The sequence below is a fragment of the Panthera uncia genome, chromosome A2 (assembly GCF_023721935.1).
Source record: "Panthera uncia isolate 11264 chromosome A2, Puncia_PCG_1.0, whole genome shotgun sequence".
Classification (NCBI taxonomy): domain Eukaryota; kingdom Metazoa; phylum Chordata; class Mammalia; order Carnivora; family Felidae; genus Panthera; species Panthera uncia.
The window spans coordinates 37555439-37573606 of record NC_064816.1 but is presented as its reverse complement, the minus strand read 5'-3'; positions in this window follow the sequence as shown (position 1 = coordinate 37573606).

Genomic DNA, 18168 nt, shown 5'->3' with positions numbered 1-18168 from the left:
AGAGGGCTCCCCTTTCTCTGCATCCTCACCAACATCTGTTGTTTCTTTTGTTGTTAATTTCAGCCATTCTGACAGGTGTGAGTTGATACCTCATTGTAGTTTTGATCTGCATTTCTCTGATGATGAGTGATGTTTAGCATTTTTTCAGGTATCTGTTAGCTGTCTGGATGTCTTCTTTGGAAAACTGGCTATTCATGTCTTCAGCCCATTTCTTAACTGGATTATTTGTTTTCCGAGTGTTGAGTTTAATATCTTTATAGATTTTGGATACTAACCCTTTAATATCTGATATATCATTTACAAATATCTTCTCCCATTCTTTCAGTTGCCTTTTAGTTTTATTGATTGTTCACTTTGCAGAAACTTTTTATCTTCATGAAGTCCCAGTAGTTCATTTTTGCTTTTGTTACCCTTGCCTCTGGCCTGGTGACATGTCTAGCAAGAAGTTGCTCTGGCTGAGGTCCAAGAGGTTGCTACTTGTGTTCTCCTCTAGGACTTTGATGGTTTCCTGTCTCAAATTTAGGTCTTTCATCCATTTTGAATTTATTTTTGTGTATGGTGTAAGAAAGTGATCCAGTTTCTTTCTTCTGCATGTTGCTGTCCAGTTTTCCCAGTACCATTTGTTGAAAAGACTGCCTTTTTTCTATTGGATATTCTTTCCTGCTTTGTTGTGGATTAGTTGGCCATGTAATTGTGGGTCCATTTCCAGGTCTGCTGTGTTCCATTGATCTATGTGTCTGTTTTTTGTGCCAGTACCATACTGTCTTGATGTCTATAGCTTTATAATATAGCTTGAAGTCCAGAATCATGATGCCTCCAGCTTTTCTTTTCTTTTTCGGGATTGCCTTGGCTATTTGGGATCTTTTGTGGTTCCATACAGATTTTAGGATTATTCCTTCTACCTCTGTGAAAAATGCTGGTGGTATTTTGATAGGAATTGCATTAAATATGTAGATTGCTTTGGGTAGTGTAGACATTTTAACAATGTTTGTTCTTCCAATCCATGAGCATGGAATGTTTTCCATTTCTTTGTGTCCTCTTCAGTTTCCTTCATAAATGTTCTACAGTTTGTTTTAATAAGTTTATTTATTTATTTTGAGAGAGACAGAGACAGCATGAGTGGGAGAGTGTCAGAGAGAGAGGAAACAGAGAATACCAAGCAGACTCCATGCTGTCAGCACAGAGCCCAACCCTGGGCTTGAACTCACAAACCCGTGAGATCATGACCTGAGCTGAAACCGAGAATTGGACGCTTAACCAACTGAGCTACCCAGGTGCCCCAAGTATTCTCTAGTTGTCAGAGTACACATCTTTTACCTCTTTGGTTAGGTTTATTCCTAAGTATCTTATGGTTTGGGATGCAGTTGAAAATGTGATCCATTCCTTGATTTCTTTTTTTGCTGCTTCATTATTGGTGTATAGAAATTGAACAGATTGCTTGATTTTATATCCTGGGACTTTGGTGAAAATATGTATTAGTTCTAGCTATTTTTTGATTGAGTATTTTGGGTTTTCTACATAGAATATCATGTCATCTGAAAATAGTGAAAGTGGACTTCTCCCTTGCTGATTTGGATGTCTTTTATTTCTTTCTTTTCTTTTTTTCTTTTTTTTTGTTTTTTTTGTCTGATTGCTAAGGCTGAGACTGTGAGTACTATGTTAAATAGTAGTGGTGAGAGTGGACCTCACTGTCTTGTTCCTGTTTTGTTCCTACTGTCTTGTTCCTGACAGTAGAGGAAAAGCTCTGAGTTTTTCCCCATTGAGGATGATATTAGCTGTGGGTCTTTTGTATATAGCTTTTATGATGTTGAGTTATGTTCTGTCTATCCTCATTTTGTTGAGGGTTTTTATCAAGAATGAACACTGTATTTTGTCAAATGCTTTTTCTGCATCTACTGAGAGGATCATATGGTTCTTATTTTTTATTTTGTTAATGTGGTGATTTGCAAATATCGAACCACCCTTGCAACCCAGGAATAAATCCCACTTGATCATGATGAATAATTCTTTTAATGTACTGTTGGATTCCATTTGCTAGTATCTTGTTGAGAATTTTTGCATCCATGTTCATCAGGCATATTGGCCTGTAATTCTCCTTTTTAGTGGGGTTTTTGTCTGGTTTTGGAATCAAGGTAATGCTAGCCTCATAAGGAGTTTGGAAGTTTTCTTTCCCTTTCTATTCTTTGGAACAATTTGAGAAGACTAGGTATTAACTCTTCCTCTGGGAAGGGGCACCTAGGTGACTCAGTCCGTTAAGCATCCGACTTTTGATTTTGGCTCAGGTCATGATCTCCTAGTTTGTGAGATTGAGTGCAGAGCCTGCTTGGGATTCTCTCTCTCCTTCTCTCTTTCTGCCCTTCCCCATCTTGTGTTCTCTCCCCCCTCCCCTGTCTCTTCCTCTCTCCCTCTCTCCCTCCCCCTCCCTCCCTCCCTCCCTCTCTCTTTTAAACTTAAATTAAAAAAAAAAATAAGAATTCGTCTGGGAAGCCATCTGGCTCTGGACTTCTGTTTGTTGGAAGATTTTTGGTTACTGATTCAGTTTCTTTACTGGTTATGGGTCTGTTCAAATTTTTTACTTCTTCCTGTTTCAGTTTTGGTAGTTTGTATCTTTCTAGGAATTTGTCCATGTCTTCCAGATTGCCCAGTTCCTTGGCATAAAATTTTTCTTAGTATTCTCTTATGATTTCTGTGGTGTTGGTTGTGATCTCTCCTCTTTCGTTTGTGATTTTATTTATTTGGGTCCTTTCTCCTTTCTTTTTTGTGAGTCTCACTGGGGAGGGGAGGTTATCAATATTATTAATTCTTTCAAAGAACCAAGTTTTAGTTTTGTTGATTTGTTCTACTGGGTTTTTTGTTGTTGTTGTTGTTGTTTCTATATTGTTTATTTCTGCTGTAAACTTTATTATATCTGTTCTCCTGCTGGGTTTAGGCTTTATTTGCTGTTCCTTTTCTAGTTCCTTTGTAGGTGTAAAGTTAGGTTGTGTATTTGACACTTTTCTTGCTTCCTGAGGTAGACCTATATTGAAATATATTTTCCTTTTATGACTGCCTTTGTTGCATCTCAAAGGTTTGGGCTATCATGTTTTCATTTTCATTTGCTTTCATGTACTTTTAATTTCTTCTTTAATTTCCTGGTTAACCCATTCATTCTTTAGTAGGATATTCTTCAACCTCCATGTATTTGTGGTCTTTGCAAGTTTTTTCTTTTAGTTGACTTGAAGTTGCATAGCGTTGTGGTCTGAAAACATGCATGGAATGATCTTGATCTCTTTGTACTGTTGAGGGCTGATTTGTGATGCAGTATGTGATCATTCTGAAAATGTCCCATGTGCACTCAAAAAAAGTGTGTATTCTGCTGCTTTAGGGTGAAATGTTCTAAATATATCTGTTAAGTCTATCTGGTTCAGTGTTTCATTCAAACCCATTGTTTCCTTGTTGATTTTCTGTTTATATGATCTGTCCATTGCTGTAAGTGGGGTGTTAAAGTCTTCTATTATTGTATTATCATCAATGAGTTTATGTTTTTTATTAATTGATTTATATATTTGGGTGTTGCAAGTCAGGGGCATAAATATTTACAATTGTTAGGATCTTCTTCATTGACAGACCCCTTAATTATGATGTAATGCCCTCCTTCATCTCTTGTTATAGCCTTTGTTTTATAATCTAGTTTGTTTGATATAAGTATGGCTACTCTGGATTTCTTTTGGCATCTATTAGCATGATAAATGGTTCTCCATCCCCTCATTTTCAATCAGCAAGTGACTTTAGACACTTTAAACACTTAAATAAGTGTCTTGTGGGCAACATATTGATGGGTCTTGGTTTTTAATTCCTTCCGATACCCTGTGTCTTTTGATTAGAGCATTTAGTCCATTTACATTTAGAGTGATTGTCGTAAAATATGAATTTAGTGCTATTGTGTCACCTGTAAAGTTGGTGTTTCTGGTGATGTTCTCTGTTCCTTTCTAGTCTTTTTTCCCCACTCAAAGTGTCCCCTTCAGGGACGCCTGGGTGGCTTAGTTGGTTGGGCATCCCAGTTCAGCTCAGGTCATGATCTCATGATTTGTGGGTTCGAGTCCTGCATTGGGCTCTGTGCTGGAGGCTTGGAGCCTGGGGCCTGCTTCGGATTCTGTGTCTCTGCTCCTCCCCCACTCACACTCTTTATTTCTCTGTCTCTCAAAAAATAAGAAAACTTTTAAAAAATGTCAATAAAGAATCCCCTTTAATATTTCTTGCAGGGCTCTTTTAGTGGTCATGAACTCCTTTAGTTTTTCTTTGTTTGGGAAACTCTTTATCTCTCCTTCTATATTGTATGATAGCCTTGCTGGATAAAGTAGTTTTGGCTGCATATTTTTCCCATTCAGCACATTGGATATATCCTGCCATTCACTTCTGACCTGCCAAGTTTTTGTGGATAGATCTGCTGTGAACCTTATTGGTCTTCCCTTGGAGGGTAAGGACTTTTTCCCTTGCTGATTTCCAGATTCTTTGCTTGTCTGTGTATTTTGTGAATTTGACTATGATATGTCTTGATGATGGCTGGCTTTTGCTGAATTTAATGGGAGTTCTCTGTGCTTCTTGGATTTCAGTGTGTGTCCTTCCCCATATTAGGGAAGTTTTCAGCTATAATTTGCTCACATAATCCTTCTGTACCTTTTCTTTCTCTTCATCTTCTGGGACTCCTATGATATGGAAGTTAGCATGTTTTAAGAAGTCACAGAATTGCCTAACTGCCTTCTTGATCCAATACCTTTCTTTTCCTCTTCTTTATAGCTTCATTATTTTCTATGATTTTATCTTCTATAACACTGATTCATTCTTCTCCTTTGTCCATCCTTGCTCTTATGGCATTCATTTGGGTTTGCATCTTGGTTATAGCATTTTCAATTCCTGCCTGACTAGATTTTGGCTCTTTTATCTCTGCAGTAAGGGATTCTCTAGTATCTTCTATGATTTTTTCAAACCCAGCTAGTATACTTATAATTGTTGTTATAAATTCTAATTCAGATATTTTATTTATATCCATATTGATTAAATCCCTGGCTGTTACTTCTATTTCCTGTTCTTTCTTTTGAGGTGAATTTCTTCACCTTGTCATTTTTGTCCAGGAAAAAGAAAAACAAAAGTGAGATCCTAGGTTGTTTTGGTCTGCTTGTTAAAAGCAGCTAGATCCAAAAAATTAAAATATATATATATATATAAATTTTTTAACAAAAAAATAATTTAAAAAAATAAAGGAAAGGATAGCTAAATCCTATTTCCCCTAGAGCTGAAGCTTTACAGCACTTTATGATTAGTAGACGTGGTACAGGCAAGGAATTTATGCTGGTCTTCTGGGGAAAGTGCCTGTTGTGCTTATTCTCAGGTCCACTTGCCCTAGTAGAGATGCACCTACAGGGCACAGGGAGGGGGTAGGGAGCAGGGTTTGGTGTGACTCCTGTCTCCAGTTGGTGGCATTGTTTAGCTCTCTGAGGTTGGTCAATGCTAACTGGTGGGAGGCAAACTGGCAGCACTCTGCTCTCTTGCCTCCGGAGCAGAGAGCTCACGCCTGCCTCTCTTCAGGAAGCCTTCACAGGAGAGCATTCACCTGCCTTGTGTCCCCGGCTTCTGCCAGTTTCCCCCCTTCACCTTCTCTGTGTCTGAGCTGTCCACCTACCAGGTTGCATAGTACTCCTGTGTTTTATCTCAGGTGCACAGCTGGGTTTCTAAACTCCAAATTTTAGGGACTCCCTTAGCATGACCCACGCTGGTCCTCTATGGGAGTGTCTCACCACACTTTTGCTGTTTGCCATTTTGTCCCAGGAAAGCCATCTCATGAGCACACAGCAATTTGGAGTTTATGGCTAAGCGGATCATAAAGCTGGCACCAAGGCTCAGTGCCTTCAGCCAGCATCCCCACTCTTATGCCTGGGAACAGTGCACCTGTTTGTGCCACCCGTTCTTCTGTCAGGGGAAAGGCCTTGCCACCACTCCCAACTGCACTCCACCCCAGGTTTCTCCAGGTAAGACCAAGGGGATCCTCAAACCATCCTGTCTGCTCCTGGGTCTCCGCCCTCCTTGCCCCCAGGAGCACTGTTAAGCCAGATATGACCCTGGTGGTAGTGGACTTCTAAAACTTCAGATTTTGCACTGCACTGATTATAATACCTTGCAGTAGTCTCCATAATCAGGACTCCCTCCCCTCTGCAGCACCCAAAGTTCTCTCTCTCCCAAATTAACTCTTCACAGCTCCTACCTTCCACAAGCTGGTTATTTTTCTACTTATAGATATGCAGTTTTGTTCTTTCAGTCCTCAGATCGATTTCTTGGGTATTCAGAATGATTTGATATTTATCTAGCTGTGTTTGAGGGAGGAGGCAAGCTTAGGGTTGCCCCTACTCCTCTGCCATCTTAACTCCTCCCCCTCAACTAACCCATTTCTTTTGTAGTAGAATCTAATTCTCAAAAATGTTTAAAAAATCTTAAATTTATTTAGTGTGTGGGATGATTACCCCCCAGAATAAGATTCTAATTTATGCTGCTTTTTGAATGATTGTGCTGAGTGTCTGTGCTGAAATGATCTGTTTTGTCCATTAGTTGGACTTTTTTTCAAAGCTGTAATTTAATACTTTTCATTTTTTAAAATCATATTTAGAACATCTTCACAATAGACAATTTGTAATTAAGGTAGACAATACATAGAGACATTTCGACTCTTAGCTGAATGAAGTAGCTAGGAGGCAGTCTTGTACTACAGTCTGATAATTTGTGGATTGAATCCCAAATGTGCTACCTACTGTTCTATGATCTGGGGCAAGTTATTCAACTTCTTGGAGTCTTGGTTTCTTAATCTGTAAAATGGGGGTCATGATACCTACTTTTTAGTATTGCATCACAGATGAAATAAGACAATTAAAGAGCCTAGTACCTAGGAGATAATAAATTGAATATTGGAGGATTCTAAGAGAAACACAGCCACTATATGCTCCCTTGGTTCTCTCTGGAGTTAGAGAGCAGATCAGTAACCATATAATCAACCTTCATATTTTCCCCTCATTTCCTGCCTGCAAGGGCTGAGAAAAATGCATAAAACGAGCTGAGGCTGAAGGCCTTCATGTTACTTACGTGTGGCTGTGTGTGCGTAGGTGTGGGTGTGGCTGCCAGAACTGTGGCTGGGAAGAACATTTCCTTTATCAACCATTTCCTCTCCCCTCACCTTGTCTCTTCTCTATTTCCATTTCATAAGACTACAAGCTTCACAGACATTTCTTGATTATTTCCCAGTGACATGTATTCACTGAAGAGGAGGCAGAGCCTCATGGGGGAAATGCAGCTCAAGTCTAAAGCACTGACTTGGCGAGGACCTCCAGCTCTCTGAGAAGCCTCCCTCCCCTTTCCTCACAGTTTAATTTAGAGCCAGCCTGTGGTGTCGCTCCCTGGTCCCCATGGAGCTGTCAGGAAGGGCAGAGCCAGAATCTGCCCTGCCTGTAATTAAAGGTCTGGTCTTCCACCCCCTCCCCAACCATGTTGCGTTGAGACACCAGGTTCACTTAACACTCCTGGAAATGGCAAGAAAATCAATGTCTTGCTTGATATTCTTCTTGCTTGCTTTTCTTTCCTTTTATTTTTAAGTTAGAAAAGTCAGGAAGTCACCCTGAAATCACTGAAAATGTCAACCAGAGAGCTGCCCATTTCATTTGGCCCCTGTGTGGGTTTTTTTCCCTCTTAATTATTATATCGATGACATTCCACCTTTCAAATTAAATCCCTTTCCTCATTATCTGGGGTTGCCAAATAATGGCAGTAATAAACTGTGTGAGTTGAAATGGATTTCATGACAACTCTGAAAAACCAGGGTTGGCTAAATTTAGCTTTAATTAGGCATCATCGTAGCCCCGTGATTATTTCCTCATTTCATTCGGATTCTAACTGGAGTGCTGAGCGAGGGTTTGGCATGGCTTTTGTGCAGTTTTCACAGAATTATCCCCCACATTTCTTGTGATCATGGTAATTGTTTTCTGCCACAAATGGTTTTTGCAGATAGAGCTTTAGTCCCCTTTTATAACCCAGAGTTTATTAGAAATAGTCAAGCTATGTTCCACAGCTGGCAGCTTGTGCGAGGAAAACCCCAAACAAAATATCAGGATGTTTCTGCCTAATGTTGACCCTCGTGAAATACCCCCAGTGGTAACTAGACACTGGCTATTCCACTTCAGGTGTACCTATCACCACTGAATGGAGGGATTGCCACAAACGATGTGCAAAGTGGAATTTTTCAGATCTTGCCTGGTCCTACCCTTGCCTAGAGACATTCAAGCGTCCCGGTTAAGAGGAGGTTCTTCATGAAGCCAGAATGCCAGGTTCAAATCTCAGCTTCATTTTTTTTTTTTTTAAGTTGATTTATTTATTTCGAGAGGGAGAATGAGAGAAAGTGGGGGAGGGGCAGAGAGAGAGGAAGAGAGAATCCCAAGCAGGCTCTGCACTGTCAGTGCAGAGCCCAACGCAGGGCTCGAGGTCACAAACGGTGAGATCATGACCTGAGCCAAGACAAGAGTCAGACACTTAGCCGACTGAGCCATCCAGACACCCCTCAGCTTGACTTTCTAGTGGCCCTTTGACTTTAGGGAATTTCTTTGAGTCTTGGTTGCTGCACATGTCAAACTGAAATGTGGTAGTACTGCTTCATAGTGTGATTTTGAGAACTAAGTAAGTTAACATACATAAAACAATTAGAACAGCGTATCACACATAACTGCCTGTTGCTGCCGTCGCTTCTCTTACTACAGAGCCCTCAGAAAACAGCATCATACCACAGTTATGTTAGCAGATAGCACTAAGGCAGGCATAGGCTGGGACTGAGGGGCAAAATTTCATTCCCTGCTGAGGAAATCACGGGAACTAGTCAGATTTTAATCTGTAGTGGACATCTATTGATTTTGCCTGCCAGAAATATATACCCTTTCCTGGATTTTCCTCTAAGGAATGTATGAGTCAGGTTCTAGTTGGCACAACACAAACCATGCCAGGTATTTCAAACAGAGGGAATTGTATTCCAGCAAGGAGTTATGCAGTTGGGAGGGATGGGAAGCCAGACGGGATGGTGAAGCTGCCCAGTGGTTAGCAACAGCAGGCTATCTCTACTCTAATACACAGAGCTAGGAGGCCAAGGGAGGGGGGCAGAGTCCAGGGCCATCTGTTGGAGGCTAGAACAATGGTGGGCCTGACCAGCCAGAGCTGAACCATGAAGGGAGGAGCCCCAGGGGAGACACAGCCATTGTCTGTGATACCCCTTGAAGTAGAGGGAAAGGGATAAACACCTTGGCTCCTCTCTCTTCCTACCCTCTAATCTTCTGTCAATGCCTCCAATTAGCAGAGTCTACCTGAGAGCCAGAGGCAAAGCCATCAAGCAGCGAGAGTTCTCTGTGATCAGAGTAGCAAATAGGCAAATGTCTGGCCCAGAAATGACCTCTCTTCCAACCACCCACTCATACCGTCCTGATGCAGCAGACCTCGACCTTTGGCTCCAAGGGTGGGCATGTGACCTAGTCCTGGCCGATCAGCGTTTTCCCCTCCTCTGGCTATAGTGCCCCGAGTTGGTCCAATGAGAGTGAACCCTGGAATCTGGGGGAAAGAGGAAGCTGCTTTCTGATAAGGTTCCCAGGCATGTGGAATGTAAAGATAGAGTTGCTAACAGCCATGTTGCTACCATAGAAAAAAGAATGGCTTAGAATGAAGCTGGCATAAAGGGAAGCAGAACAAGGAGGAGAGAAAGATTACCAGCAACTATGTCTGAATACCTGGATTCAGCCATTGCTGTGCCTGGACCTCTCAGACATATCAGCCATAATCTCTATGCTTCCTTCTTTTTTTTTTTTTTTATAAGGTTGTTTCTGCCACTTTGAGCCAAATGTGTTATAAATAATATACAACAGACCTAAGACACACCTGGGGTACCAGGAGATGGCTACAATAAAAACTTGTGAACACTGGGGTGCCTGGCTGGCTCAGTCAGAAGAGCATGGGACTCTTGATCTGGGGGTCATGGGTTCAAGCCCCACATGGGGTACTGAGATTACTTAATAAAAAAAAAATTTTAAGCAACCCCCCCCCAAAAAAAAACAAAAAACAAAACAAAACAAAACTTGTGAACACTGACTAAGAGAGAAGTCTGTCTATCTGTGGAGTCAGTCATGGGGTTGGACATTTTTGTATAAGTCAGAAACCCAGAGATCTGAAGAAGTCTCCCCATCAGGGTCTGACATTCTACTTCTCATGCAGGATCTAGTTATAATAAACTTCTTACAAATTCCTCAGCTGCATTTTTTTCTCCTTTATCTCCAGGCTGTCACACTTGTTACTCCTTCAATATTGAGAACTCTTTCTTACTTTCATCCTTAAAAATTATTTTTCTTGTGAAGCCTTTTATGTGTCAGATACTGTGTTAATGAACTTATGTATATAGGAATTTATATATATGTATACATATATATGTATAGGATCTATATATGAACATGCATAAGTATATTCATATGAATACATATATACATTTCCTATTTAATCTTTACCTTTGAAGACAGTAATTTATGAGCTAAGAACTGTTATTATTTCTATTTGCCTTTTTAAAGTGTGGAAACTGAGGCAGAGTTGGGTTAATAACTTTGCCTAGGACTTGAACCTGGGCATCAGATCCCATATCCCACCATTGTAACCATGAAGCCTCCTTCTTCTCTGAGCATACTTATTTATCCATCTGGTGTCAGCTCAGATCTGTGCTTCAATTAGATTTTGTCCTGTTGCTGTGTATTCCATGAGCCCCCTGTTCTTCCTCCTCATAGTTGTCAACAGTATTGCCCACCACACCGTGGGCCACTTGCCACGACAGGTTGTATCTTGCATCTTCCCTGAGCTCTGTGCTATCCTCAGTTCCTAGCACATCACAGACTCTCAGTGACCATTTCCGTAACTAAGGGAATAATGAGTGTTGAACCACCGCTGTTGATTTGAAGGAATCCTGCCTTTCATTGAGGATTAACCTGAAAATTTGGTGAGAAGTGACCATTAGGATCAAGGAATTGTCAAGTAGTATTCCATTGTATACATACACCACAACTTCTTTATCCATTCATCAGTTGATGGACATTTAGGCTCTTCCCATAATTTGGCTATTGTTGAAAGTGCTGCTATAAACATTGGGGTACAAGTGCCCCTATGCATCAGCATACTACTTGGCAATGAGAAAGAATGAAATATGGCCTTTTGTAGCAACGTGGATGGAACTGGAGAGTATTATGCTAAATGAAATAAGTCACACAGAGAAGGACAGATACTATATGTTTTCACTCTTATGTGGATCCTGAGAAACTTAACAGAAGACCATGGGGAAGGGGAAGGGGGAAAACAAAAGGTTAGAGAGGGAGGGAGGCAAACCATAAGAGACTCTTAAAAACTGAGGATGAACTGAGGGTTGATGTGGGTAGGAGGAAGGGGAAAGTGGGTGATGGGCATTGAGGAGGGCACCTGTTGGGATGAGCACTGGGTGTTGTATGGAAATCAATTTGAGGGCCGCCTGGGTGGCTCAGTTGGTTAACCGCCCGACTTCGGCTCAGGTCATGATCTCACAGTTTGTGGGTACAAGCCCTGCGTTGGGCTCTGTGCTGACAGCTCAGAGCCTGGAGCCTGCTTCTGATTCTGTGCCTCATTCTGTCTCTGCTCTTCCCCCACTTGTGCTCTGTCTCTCAAAAATAAAATAAAAATGTAAAAAAAAATTAAAAAAAAAAAAAGGAAACCAATTTGACAATAAATTTCATGTACAAAAAAAAAAAAAAAAAAAAAAAGGATCAAGGAATTGGCCTGTTAAGGAGCCAAGGACTACTGTAGCGAAGGAATCAGATACAGCTTGATTCAGCTCGAGTCTGAGGAATGGGAGATTCCAGGCCTGATAGCCAATTAAGGAGAGACTGTTGGGCAAGGGGAGTCTTGCTATCCTCCCAGATCACACCATGTGTATCTTCCCTGCTTATCCCACAACAAAGATTGTGTCTTTACCTTCTCCAGGAGGTTGTAAGCTTTCAAGAGAAGGATTTCTGTCTCTCAGCTCTATTTCCTGGCCCTCGACCTGGGGCTGGGCACCCTGTGGGCCCTTCCTGGATGCTACTTGGTTAGTCATTGATGGAATGTTCACTCCCAAGTCTACCTTCATCACTGTCCCAGGCTGAGCTGTGATGGACAAGGCTCATGCTAAATCCTCAGTGGCTGTCTGCTCTATGCAGCCTTAGTGGAAGTGCCAGCTATTTGAGAGACCAGCGCAGTGACATTTCACAAATTCCTCATGCTTCCTTATTATTTCTGGTAATGTTATCTACTGGCAGATATTGCTCTTCATTACTCAGAATATGTGATGATTAGCTTAAATGTATCCCTGTAGGCATTGTAGGCATATTCACTCATTTGATCGTGTATTCATCACTCAGCAAATATTTTTTTTTAATTTTTTTTTAACGTTTTATTTATTTTTGAGACAGGGAGAGACAGAGCATGAACAGGGGAGGGTCAGAGAGAGGGAGACACAGAATCTGAAACAGGCTTCCAGGCTCTGAGCGGTCAGCACAGAGCCCGACGCGGGGCTCGAACTCCCGGACCGCGAGATCATGACCTGAGCCGAAGTCAGCCACTTAACCGACTGAGCCACCCATGCGCCCCATCACTCAGCAAATATTTACTGAGTATGTAAATGTATCCAAGTACAAGGAGACACATGGTAGGTTCATGGCTGTTGGTAATGGGGCAAGGGGAGGGATAAAACAACCTAAATCCTGCTCTCAAAGAGCTGAGTTGACAGTACAGTAGCTACTATTTCTAAGGCACCTACTGTGTTCCAGACATATGCTAAATATTGTTTGATTTATTCTTTTTTTAATGTTTATTTATTTTTGAGACAGAGAGTGCAAGTGGGGCAAGGACAGAGAGAGAGGGGAACAGAGGATCGGGGCGGGGCTCAACCTCATGGAGCACAAGATCATGACCTGAGCCGAAGTCAGACACTTAACCCACTGAACCACCCAGGCACCCTTGTTTGATTTATTCTTCACCATCGCCATAAAATGTGGATAATGGATGGAGAAACTAGGGATCTATATGTTAAAGCTACTTGCTCATGATCACATAGCTGGTAAGAAGCAGAATGGGGATTCTTTCCCCCATTTCTGAGAAACCAAAGCCTCATTCTTACCTCTATGCTATACTGCCTCCAAAATAAGGACGAATAGAAGATGGGCTGTGACCTTTATTTCAAAGTGCCATAGAAGACCGGGGGTGACCACTTTCAGCCATGGAACTGCTGACCACTTCTGGAATGTGGAAGCCATCCATGTGGGTCTCTCTACCTTTCCCTTAATCTGGATGGAAATGGAAAATTCAGTGGAATCTTAGGTATCTGTGAACCCCAACATGAAATCACCAGGTATTTGGAACCAACTTTCCATTTCTATAAGATGGCCCATGTGTGGCACACACAGCCTTTGGGGTTTTTCCATTTTGCCTTGCTTGGCCCTAAACATCTGTGTAGCTGTGCTCCATATGGAATGTGTTCTGGGAAGAGGCACAGGTTAACCCTTTTTGTTTGTTTTAAAGTTAGAAACTGGGGCGCCTGGGTGGCGCAGTCGGTTAAGCGTCCGACTTCAGCCAGGTCACGATCTCGCGGTCCGTGAGTTCGAGCCCCGCGTCAGGCTCTGGGCTGACGGCTCGGAGCCTGGAGCCTGTTTCCGATTCTGTGTCTCCCTCTCTCTCTGCCCCTCCCCCGTTCATGCTCTGTCTCTCTCTGTCCCAAAAATAAATTAAAAACGTTGAAAAAATAAATAAATAAATAAATAAAGTTAGAAACTAGGGGCGCTTGGTTGGCTTAGTCATTTCAGTGTTCAACTTCAGCTCAGGTCACGATCTCATAATTTGTGATTCAAGCCCCACATCAGGCTCTCTGCTGTTAGCAAAGAGCCTGCTTTAGATCCTGTATCTCCCTCTCTCTCTCTGCCCCTCCCCTACTCTGTCTCAAAAATAAATAAACATAAAAATATGTTAATAAACATTAAAAAATAATAATAATGTTAGAAACTGTAACTCTTAGGACTTCAAACTGTATGTTATCTAAGGTAGAGATTATCCTGGGAGCGAAGACACCTTTGTTCTGGGAGGTCCCCTCTGGTGGGCACTGCTAATCAAGGCTAGTGAGCCAATACGTGAATCTGGGAAGTCACCCAAAGGCAGACTATCCAGCCTGTCCATGTTCTGTTGAGTCCTGTAAAGTGAGAGCACATCAGAGATGTGTGAGAGAATTTCTCTCCTCCTAAAGCTAGATTGAAGCTATCCTATATCTGAAAAAATTTATCTGAGCTGTTTATGTGTTCCTCATAAAGATTGTGAATGTTGGTCAAGACAAGTTACCTTCACACCAGGTTAGAAGAAAAACTGTATTTGGCTTAGGAGAGAGCTACCTAGTGAGTGTTGGTTTCACACACAGAGTGAACAGCCCCAGCTGGAGAATTTGGGCCAGTCCACTTCAGTGACCCAGTTCTGGCCATTGGGTAGGACCGAAGTATGTGTTGGACGTGGTGGGCTTCCCTTCAAATAAGTGGATGTTACCACTGTTGATCTTCCTGGGAACTTAACAGGCACTCTGAGAACTATATTAGGCTCTAGCATTCTTTTCTCCCCTTTCATTGAGACCTTGACTCCTGGGTGGGTGGCTTCAGTTGATTCCTGACCTGTGGGGGTCTCCTAGGAAGCAGTAAAATCCCTGAGAATGAGTTTAGGACCAACTGTCTCTGGAAGTAATGAATCTTGGAGCAGATGTGAATTATCCTTTGTGGAATATTTCTGTGATTTCCAAGTCTTTAGTAAATTCTCATTAGAAGAGAAAAAGTAGAAGTTTCAGGTATAATTGCTGGCATCCTCCAGGTTTTACATTCTTTGATTTACTAGCTCTGTGCCTGTCAGCTTACTTAATGTCTCTAAGCCTGTGATTCTTTATTTGTAAAGTGGGTAACAATTATACCTAACATATAGTATTAGTGCATGCTAGCTGAAAATGTGTCAGAGTAAATCAGATTCTCCCTGCGATGTTGGTATCTCCATGGCTAATTTCCCAGATGCAGGTTGGCTGTAAACTGAAGACAATTATCATTAGACTTTCAAAGCAACACACTTAGACTTTTTGTTAAAAAACAACAACAACTTTCCCCAGAGAAGCTCCAATTAGATGTTGATAGGATAGGCTATTTTCATTTTTTTCTTTTTCTTTTTTTAGCAAGGATTTTGAAAAGCATTAATGCCTGCTAATGAGATCATCATGACAAAGGTACTATAAAGAAATGCGGTAAAAATGAACCTATAACGATAACATCACTTTGGTGAAACTTATTTATTATTAAGCATATTTAAAAAGAAAAATGGATGGTAATTTAATTCAATTTATAACACTTTAATGGAATAACTTTCATAATGGGAAGGAATGCATATTTTGAAACAAGCTGTTCATGTTTGTCTACGAGGGGGAAATTCCATTGCTTCGGGAGCCAGAAAAAGCTGAACAGTATTTCCCCTCAACAAACAAGGCATTGTCCTGGAAATCTGGTCTTCCTTATCCCCCCCCAGGTTTGATTGTTCAGCTACTCTGTTTCTACGGACAGTTTTCAAAGGAATCAACAGGAAGAATTCTGCAAAGTGAAATTGGGCATTTGGTTATAAAATCTGGTGTGAAGGCATTACAGTGTGCTATTGGGAGAATATCAGAACAGCTCATAACTTCATGAGCCATTAATGAAGTTTAGATTCTCAACACACAGGCGTATTTCTTGACTAAGCACAATGTTACAGGTGATTTTTCTGGCTGCTTGCGGTTATGTGCCTATACTCTTATCTTTTTGAAAAAAAATATATGCTTTCTCCTTTTCTCCATTACTTCAGTAACACTGTAAGAAACTTCTAAGACACATGAATTCATATTTTGAAGAAATAAAAATGTAAAAAACTATGTTAATTTAATTTTTTCTTTGCTTTTTGGTTTCTTTTTAGTTCAATTTATTTAAACTAAAAAATAACATGAAAATAGTTCACCCATTTCTCCCATCCTTCCCCCTCCTCCCCCACCACCTCTGGTAATCGCCAAGCTGTTCTCTGTATCTGTGAGCTTAGTTTTATATATATAGTTTACACACACACACACACACACACACACACACACACATATATATGTATGTATATATTTAGACTCCACGTATAAAAGAGGTCATATAGTATTTGCTTTCTTTGTCTGACTTATTTCACTTGGCATAATGCGCTTGAGGTCTATCCATGTTGTCACAAATGGCAAGATTTCATTCTTTTTCTTGGCTGAGTAACATTCCATTGTATAAATATATACTACATCTTCTTTATCCATTCATCCATTGCTGGTTATTATGTCATTTCCATATCTTGGCTATTGTAAACAACGCCTCAGTGAATATGTATCTTACTGAATTAATGTTTTCATTTTCTTCAGGTAACTACCCAGAAGTGGAATTGCTGGACCATGTGATTGTTCTCTTTTTAATTTTTTCAGGAACCTCCATACTGTTTTCCACAGTGGCTGCCCCAATTTACATTCCCATCAACCATGCACAAGGGTTCCCTGTTCTTACATCCTCATCAATGCTTGTTATTTTGTGTCTTTTTGATGATGGCCACATGAACCAGTGTGAGTTGATAGCTCATTATGGTTTTGATTTGTATTTCTCTGAAGATGAGTGAAGTTGAGCATCTTTTCATGTACCTGTTGACCATCTGTCTGTCTTCTTTGAGAAAATATCTATTCAGATCTGCCCAATTTTTAATCACATTGTTTTTTTGCTATTGAGTTATATGAGTGTTTAAATGTATTTTGGATATTAGCACCTTATCAGATATATGATTTGCAAATACATTCTCTCGTCAGTAGGTTGCCTTTTCATTTTGTTGGTGGTTTCCTTTGCTATGCAGAAGCTTTTTAGTTTGACATAGTCCCCTTGTTTAGTTTTGTGGTTATTGTCTTTGCTTTCGTGTCAGCTTCAAAAAAATTTTCAAGACCTGTGTCAAGGAGCTTATAACCTAGGAGTTTTATGGTTTCAAGTCTTAAGTTCAAGTCTTTACTTGAGGTAGTTTTTGTGTATGGTGTAAGACAGTGGTCCAGTTTCCTTCTTTTGCATATGGCTGTCCAATTTTCCCAGTGCCATTTATTGAAGAGACTGTTCTTTCCTAATTGTAAATTCTTGCCTTTTTTTGTCATACATTGATTGACCATGTATGCATGGATTTATTTCTGGGCTCCATATTCATATGGAGTTATCTATAGGTCTATTATACCCTACTGTTTTAATTACCATATTCTTGTAATATCGTTTGAAATCAGGGAGCGTGATGCCTCCATCTTCATTCTTCTTTCTCAAAAGTGCTTTGGTTATTCAGGGTATTTTGTGGGTCCATACGAATTTGCAAATTTTTTGTTCTATTTCTGTGAAAAATGCCATTGGAATTTTGATAGCAATTGCACTGAATCTGTATATTGCTTTGGGTAGTATGGACAGCTCACCAATATTAATTCTTCCATTTCATGATCATGGAATATCTTCCCATTTATTTGTGTCTTCTTAAGCTTCTTTAGTTAATGTCTTGTAGTTTTCAATATGTAAATATATTTTATCTCTTTAATTAAATTTATTCCTAGATTATTAAATGTGAGACCTGAAACCATAAAAATCCTAGAAGAGAATGCAGGCAGTAACCTCTTTGACATCAACTGTGGCAATTTCTTCCTAGATGCCTCTGCTGAGACAAGGGAAACAAAATTTTTAAAAAAATCTAATGGGACTACATGAAAATAAAAAGCTTCTGTACAGTAAAGGAAACTATCAGCAAAACAAAAAGCAACCTACTAAATAGAAGATATTTGCAAATGATATATCTGATAAGGGGTTAGTATCCAAAATATATTAAGAACTTATATAACTCAACCCCCCAAAATGAATAATCCAATTTAAAAATGGGCAGAATACATAAATAGACATTCTTCCAAAGAAGACATACAGATCGCCAGCAGACACATTAAAAGAAGATCAACATCACTCATCATTCAAAATTACAATGATATATCACCTCACATGTGTCAGAATGGCTAAA